The sequence below is a fragment of the Penaeus monodon genome, chromosome 6, assembly GCF_015228065.2.
Source record: "Penaeus monodon isolate SGIC_2016 chromosome 6, NSTDA_Pmon_1, whole genome shotgun sequence".
In the NCBI taxonomy this organism is placed as follows: domain Eukaryota; kingdom Metazoa; phylum Arthropoda; class Malacostraca; order Decapoda; family Penaeidae; genus Penaeus; species Penaeus monodon.
In genome coordinates, this window is record NC_051391.1 from 58,266,205 (window position 1) to 58,274,480 (window position 8,276).

Here is an 8,276-nt window from a genome sequence, read left to right on the forward strand (position 1 = left end):
CTGCATTAGTTATTAATAAATAGCTGATATAAAAAAAAAAGAATTTTAATAAAATTATATTAAAAGTATGTACATTATATAATTTTTTTAAACATAATTATTTTAAATTTGTAAGTAAATAATAGCTGATAATAAAGGGGTGATGAAAAAAAACCACAAGATTTTTTTTTTTTTTTTTGTAATTCACCTCTTTAATTGTTATTCCCTTTTTCCCCCACGTTTAATTTTACGAATCAAAATATATTTTGTCCAGGAAAGTGTTTCTTCCCCCAAAAGGATATTCTAAATGTTATAAAAAAAACAAGCATACACCAAAGTCAAGAGAAAGAAGAAGAAGAAAAAAGAAAAAAGAAAGAAACTGAAAAAAAAAAAAGTTAGAGGAAATATTCTACAAAGAAAGGTTTTTTTCCCCTCTTCCCCTTGGTTGTTTTTCACTTGTTTACTCCTGTTTTGTATGTTTCTCTCCCCCCTCTCCCTTTTTCTTTATCTCTTCTCCTTCTCTCACCGTTTTATCTCGCAGATTTCCTTTTTTCGTGACTTTCTAGTAATTTTTTTTTTTTCATTCATTTTTCTGCCCCTCTTAAAATTTTTTAGTTTTAAAAATATAAACAAAATAAAAATTTTGGTTCTGGTTGGGTTTTTTTGAAATAGAAATGTACTTTAAAAATTAGAACATATTTTATCGTGAAAATTCCCTTGGGTGAATTTTTTTTTTTTTTTTTTTTTCAGCGATAAAGGATACGTCTATTTTTGTGAGCTTTAAAAACTAAACAGGCGGGGGGTGGCTATGGTACTCAGTTGTTTCATAATTAGAATGTTTTTTTTTTTTTTTTTTTTTTGCCAAAAGAGTGAAAACAAACTAAAACAAAAACCCGAGTTTTAAAATATAAATATATATTATTTTAAAAAATAATTAATATATTTTTTTTTTTTTTTTTTTTTTTTTTTTTTTTGTTTTTTTTTTTTTTTTTACGACGTAAACTAGAATAACGAATTTATGTTATTTTCTCTCTATGTTCCTGATTCATTTTAATATAAGGAATTGAATTGCCAAGGTAGGCGATGATTATGATGAAATATATAACAAGCTTAAGTTATTTTTTTAGTAAAAGATAACAATAAGAAGCATATGTAGTAATGAGAATTGTGATGAGTACAGATACTGAGTGGAGTGAACGGTTGATATGAATTGCTTTAATTCATGTTATCAATAGGTTTTATTTTTTCTACATTAGGAAACAAATCAAAAATTAATATTATTGACATCTTGACGAGTATAAGATGATTTGTTATTAGTAATACCTGTATTATAAGCAAGCATAAAAATAATATTTATGCATTTTTTGAAAAGACTAACTAGTCTAGAAAGAACTGCCCATATGACGCAATAAATTTGATTTGTTTAAGCTAAAATGTTTAAGACTAAACAATAAATACACTATTAATATTTATTTTAGAGTAAGTTGTTCAGTTTTCAGGTAAATGACAAAGATAACTATTTTAAAGATGTCTCTTTCCGCATCTTATATATATTGTTTTTATTTCATTACAAAACACCTTCTAACCACTATTAAATATGCTGCTTTCACTAAACAGAATATGAAATGTTATGAATAAAGATGATATAAGATAATAGAATAAGAATTACTAAACGAATAACAAAAAGTAACGGAAGAAAAATACATAAAATTACACATGTAATATAAAAGTAGTAACGCTTGGCTGATAAGATTTTGGAATAAAGTTGACATTTGATTTTTTTTTTTTTTTTTTTTTTTTGGAATCCGTTGCTTTTATTCGTTTTCTTAAAATATAATGACACTTTTGTTCTCTTTGATATTTTGAATAAAGGGTTACCCGATATATATATTATGTTAAACGGCGTCGATTATTATTATTATTTTTTTTTATACATAATGGAATTGCCAAGGTAGAACATGATTACGATGAAAATTATTTTAAAAAATCTGAAGGTAAGCCCGAAGAGTGAAGTCTATATAGACAAAACTCGGCTTATGACACCATAAGCCCTCAACATACAATTTAGATACCCTTTAATGCAATACTCTAACTACCAAAGAATGAGGTACTCACCTCTTCTATGAATGCTAAATTCCTAATGTATAAATTGTTAACGTAATTATCTAGAGATGATGGAACATAATTTTTCTCACTTTTAACTCAAAGTTCTTATGAAACAAGCGTTACTAGCTCTTTTTATAGTACATATAATTCTATCTCTATTCTTTTCTTCTTTTTACTTTTGGTATTCTTTTTTTTATTATTTCTCTTATTATATTATCATAAAATAATTACAATAGTCATGTCACATTATCTTTATTTAGACATTAAATACTCTGTTTAGTCAACGCAGCATATTCAATAATGGCTAAAATGTGTTTTCTGTCGTAATGGTAATGAAATAAAAGCGATTTTTTTTTCTTCTTTGCCTGCATTAGTCAATGATAAGTAGCTGATGTATAAAAAGTATATATAAATGTATGTATATGTAGAAGTAGCTGTTGTATATAAAACATAATTATTATTAAACATAATAATTATCTCGTAGATTTCTTTCTTTCATGAATTCTCTAGCGTTTTCTTACTTTTTCATTAACCTTTTCTACCTCTTCTAAATACCTTTCAATACCTTTCATTATGGTTACTATTTTGCTGTATTTTAATATGAAACTATGCTTTAAAACTAAGAACATAATTTGATTGTGAAAATGCAAATCGAATGAGTGATTTCTGCGAGCGATAATTCATTTGAACCAATTGTGTATATTTTTTCTTTATAAAATCGTGCTTTCGTGTTTTACCGAAGGTGAGTGTGAAGTGTTTTTTCCTTATGAGGGTTGTATCTAATATCTAGTTGGTATTACGAGTAAAGAAATTTTAAATTTTATTACAAAACACTTTCAAACTTTACTAAATATGCTGCTTTCATTAAACAGAATATGTAATGTTATAAATAAAGATGATATAAGATAATAGAAAAGAAATTTTAACGAATAACGAAAAGTAACGGAAATAAAGTAGTAAAATTACACATGCAGGAAAAAGTTAAAAACGCTTGGTTGATAAAACTTTGGCATTTGATTTTTTTAAAATCCGTTGCTTTTATTCGATTTCTTGAAATGTAATGACACTTTGTTCTCTTTGAAATTTTCAATAAAGGCGTTGCCGATTTATCTATTATGTTGAGCTGCGTCGTGTGTTATTTCTCCTTACTCTTGTTTATTTTTTATTTATAGAATGGAATTGCTAAGTAGACGATGATTACGATGAAGACTAGAATATCTGGAAGAAAGCCCAAAAATCTTTATTTTTTATTTAACTAAACTACGGTCAAGACAAGCATTTCAAATTAACATACAAAATTACATATTTTTGTTACAATATTCATAAATAAAGTAATTTTAATTCCTAGAAAGATGGGTAAGGTCATATTGCAATTGGTCAAATTTATCGAAAAGTTCTTATGAAACAATCGTTACTAGCTCATTTTATAGTATATATATTTCTCTCTCTATTTTTTCTTCGGTTACCTTTTTGTTTTTCGTTTGTTATTATTTTTATTTTATTATCTGAAGTATAAGCACGATAGTTATGTCATATCATCTTTATCTCAAGACATTTATATTTTGTTTAGTCAACGCAGCATATTTAGTAATAGAAAGTGCTTTTTGCCGTAATAGTAATGAAATAAGAACAATAGACATTATCTTTTGTGTATCTTTGCCTGTATTACCTTCGTTGCTTGTCCACTTCATTTACTTCCGTCTATGCATATGTTCCCTCCTCCCCTCTCCCTCCCTCTATTCTTCATCCCTCTCTGTTTATCTCGCAGGTTTCCTTCTTTCATTACATTCTCTTAGTGAATTCTTGTTTTTTCTTTAATCTTAGTATCTTTCCGTTATAGAATATATACAATAATGAAATTATGGTTGTGGTTTGTCGTATTTCCAAATGCAAATGTGCTTTAAAGTTTAAGAACATAATTTGATCGTGAAAATGCAGATGGTATGAGTGATTTTCCCGAGCGATAATTTATAAGTTCTTCTCAAAGAAACGTTACTAACTCTTTTTGTAAGATATGTAATTCTATTTCAATTTTCCTTCTGTTACCTTTTTGTTATTCGTTTGTTATTCTTTTTATTCTATTATCTTCATTATAAACACAACAGTCATGTCATGTCATCTTTATTTCAGACATTACTTATTTTGTTTAATCAATACAACATATTTTATCATGGTTATAATGCGTTCTTTGTCATAATAATAATGAGATAAGAACAACTGACATTATCTAATTTTGTTTTGTGTATCTTTGCCTGAATTAGTCCTCAGTCATTTTTCCACAATTCATTTCTTTAACTTGTTTATTCTTTTATTTCCTTCCTTTAACAAGACACGTTAATTTTACGAATAGAAATATTCTATTTACTTTTAGGAAAGTGTTTCTTGCCGCAAAAGGATATTTTAAATGTAATAGAAAACAATAAACGTGTGCCAAAGATAAGAGGGAGAAAGAAAGAAAAGGATTAGGGAAAAAGTATAATCTACTAATCATTTTTTTCTATTATCTCTCACGTTAATTTTATAAAGGTGTAAGAAAAGGAAAAAGAATTAGGAAAATAGGTGTTTTTTCTCTCTCTTGGTTGTTTGTCCACTTCGTTTACTCCGGTCTATGTATGTGTTCTCTCCTCCCCTCCTCCTCCCTCAATTCTTCATCTTTCTCTTTCTCTATCTCATTCTCTCTCTCTCTCTCTCTCTCCTTCTATATCTCGCAGATTTCCTTCTTTCGTGACATTCTCTAGTGATTATGATGAAATATATAAAACGCTTAATTTATTTTTGAAGTAAAAGATAACAATAAGAAGCATATGTAATAATGACAATTGTGATGAGTACAGATACTGAGTGGAGTGAACAATTTACGGTTCATATGAATTGCTTTATTTCATATTACCAATAGCTGTTATTTTTTCTACATTAGGAAACAAATCAAAAATTAATATTATTGACATCTTATGACAAGACGATCCTTTTGCCATGAAAAGTAACCCAGAACTAAGAATGTAACTTTATTCCACGATTCATGTTAGTATAACATAAATTTGTTAATTGTAACACTAAGAAAAGCAGAAAAATGTTATTCCCGAAACAGCCTGAATGAAAAACGAGTATATGATATTTGTTATTAGTAATACCTGTATTATAAGCAAGCATAAAAATAATATTTATGCACTTTTTGAAAAGACTAACTAGTCTAGAAAGAACTGCCCATATGACGCAATAAATGTGATTTTTTTAAGCTAAAATGTTTATGACTAAACAATAAATATACTATTGATATTTATTTTAGGTTTTCAAGTAAATGACAAAGATAACTATTTTAAAGATGTCTCTTTCCACATCTTATATATATTGTTTTTATTTCATTACAAAACACCTTCTAACCACTATTAAATATGCTGCTTTCACTAAACAGAATATGTAATGTTATAAATAAAGATGATATAAGATAATAGAATAAGAATAACTAAACGAATAACAAAAAGTAACGGAAGAAAAATACATAAAATTACACATGTAATATAAAAGTAGTAACGCTTGGCTGATAAGACTTTGGGATAAAGTTGACATTTGATTTTTTTGGAATCCGTTGCTTTTATTCGTTTTCTTTAAATGTAATGACACTTTTGTTCTCTTTGATATTTGAATAAAGGGTTACCCGATATATATATTATGTTGAGCTGCGTCGATTATTATTATTATTATTATTATTATTATTTTATACATAATGGAATTGCCAAGGTAGAACGTGATTACGATGAAAACTATAAAAAAAAATCTGAAGGAAAGCCCGAAAAGTGGGGTTTATATAGACTAAACTCGGCTTAAGACACCACAGTCCTCAATAACATGCAAATTAGCTACCCTTTATTATAACATTCCTAGTAACAATTAAAATAAGTGTTTATTTTTTCCATGAGTGTTAAAATTTTATTATTAAAAATATCATCATAAATTTCTAGGGTTAACATAACAATTTTTTTCTCAAATTTAACTCAAAGTTCTTATGAAACAAGCGTTACTAGCTCTTTTTATAGTATATATAATTCTATCTCTATTCTTTTCTTCTTTTTTCTTTTGGTATTCTTTTGTTATTATTTCTATTATTTTATTATCATAAAACAAATACAATAGTCATGTCATGTTATCTTTATTTTAGACATCAAATACTCTGTTTAGTCAACGCAGCATATTCAGTAATGGCTAGAATGTGTTTCTGTCGTAATGGTAATGAAATAAAAACAATTGATTTCTTTTTTCTTTGCCTGCATTAGTCAATGATAAGTAGCTGATGTATAAAAAGTATATATAAAAGTATGTATATGTATAAGTAGCTGGTGTATATAAAACATAACTATTATTAAACATAATTATTAATTAACAAGTAAACAATAATTTTATAATTCACTTCTTTAATTTGTTTATTCCTTTATTCCTTCCTTTAATAAGACACGCTAAATTTACGACTAAAAATATTCTATTCACTCTTTGGAAAGCCTTTCTTGCCACAAAGGACTTTTTAAATGGTATAGAAGACGATAAACTAAGAAAAAAACTAGAAAAAGATACTCTACTAAGCAATGTTCTCTCCCTCTCTTTCTCTCTCTCCTTTGTGCTCCAATTCAATTACCTTAGTTGCTTGTCCACTTCATTTACTCCCGTCTATGTATGTGTTCTCTCCCCCCGCCTGCCTCCCTCTATTCTTCATCCCTCTCTCTCTCTCTCTTTCTTTATCTGTCTTTATCTCGTAGATTTCCTTCTTTCATAAATTCTCTAGCAATTTCTTACTTTTTCATTAATCTTTTCTACATCTTCTTAAAACCTTTCAGTTATAAAATATATGATAAAATAAAATTATGGTTTTACTTTAACGTATTTTAATATGAAACTTTTTTCTTTTTAAGTGCCCTGTCCCACCAGGACGTTGGCGAACATGGATTTCCATGATTTTCTTGGCAATTTAGAGCGGTGGTTTGCCTTTTTTATGCTTTAAATTTAAGAATATAATTTGATCATGAAAATGCAAATCGAATAAGTGAATTTTGCGAAGAATAATTCATTTGAAACCAATTGTGTATATTTCCCTTTTTCCTTATAAAATCGTGCTTTCGTGTTTTACCGTAGGTGAATCTGCAGCGTTTTTTCCTTATGAGGGTTGTATCTAATATCTAGTTGGTATTACGAGTAAAGAAATTTTATTTTATTACAAAACACTTTCTAACCATTACTAAATATGCTGCTTTCATTAAACAGAATATGTAATGTTATAAATAAAGATGATATAAGATAATAGAATAAGAAATTTTAACGAATAACGAAAAAGTAACGGAAATAAAGTACGTAAAATTACACATGCAGGAAAAAGTTAAAAACGCTTGGTTGATAAAACTTTGGCATTTGATTTTTTTAAATCCGTTGCTTTTATTCGATTTCTTGAAATGTAATGACACTTTGTTCTCTTTGAAATTTTCAATAAAGGCGTTGCCGATTTATCTATCATGTTGAGCTGCGTCGTGTGTTATTTCTCCTTACTCTTGTTTATTTTTTATTTATAGAATGGAATTGCTAAGTAGACGATGATTACGATGAAGACTAGAATATCTGGAAGAAAGCCCAAAAATCTTTATTTTTTATTTAACTAAACTACGGTCAAGACAAGCATTTCAAAACAACATACAAAATTACTTATTTTTGTTGCAATATTCATAAGTAAAGTAATTTTAATTCATAGAAAGATGAGTAATTTCTTTTTTTTTTTTTTTTTTTTTTTTTTTTGGATTTCTTGGCTATCAACCAGCGGCATGTGGCCAAGGTTATTAAGCCAATGGATCCTATTTATTCTGTCAATCTAGATAAGGTCATAAAGTTTTGTCTCCCTTAGAAAAGTGATTACTTTAATTATCATTTTTTCATCATTTGATAAAAGATTTGAAGTTGTGAATTCAATGTTTTTGATTCTGAAATAATTTTTTATGTTTATTCTATTGTTATTGTATTTTTGACAAGATCTTAGTATGTGGGCTATTGTGAGGTTGGTGTGGCACTGTAGGCACTGTGGAGGGAAGGTTTTCTCAATATAGGGAGTGAGGTGGGTTAATCTCGTGGCATTGACCCTGAGACGGGCCAACACCACCTCCTCCCTTCTTGCTTTCCTGTTAGCTGTGTCCCACTGTTCTATTGTGGGTTTATGTTTA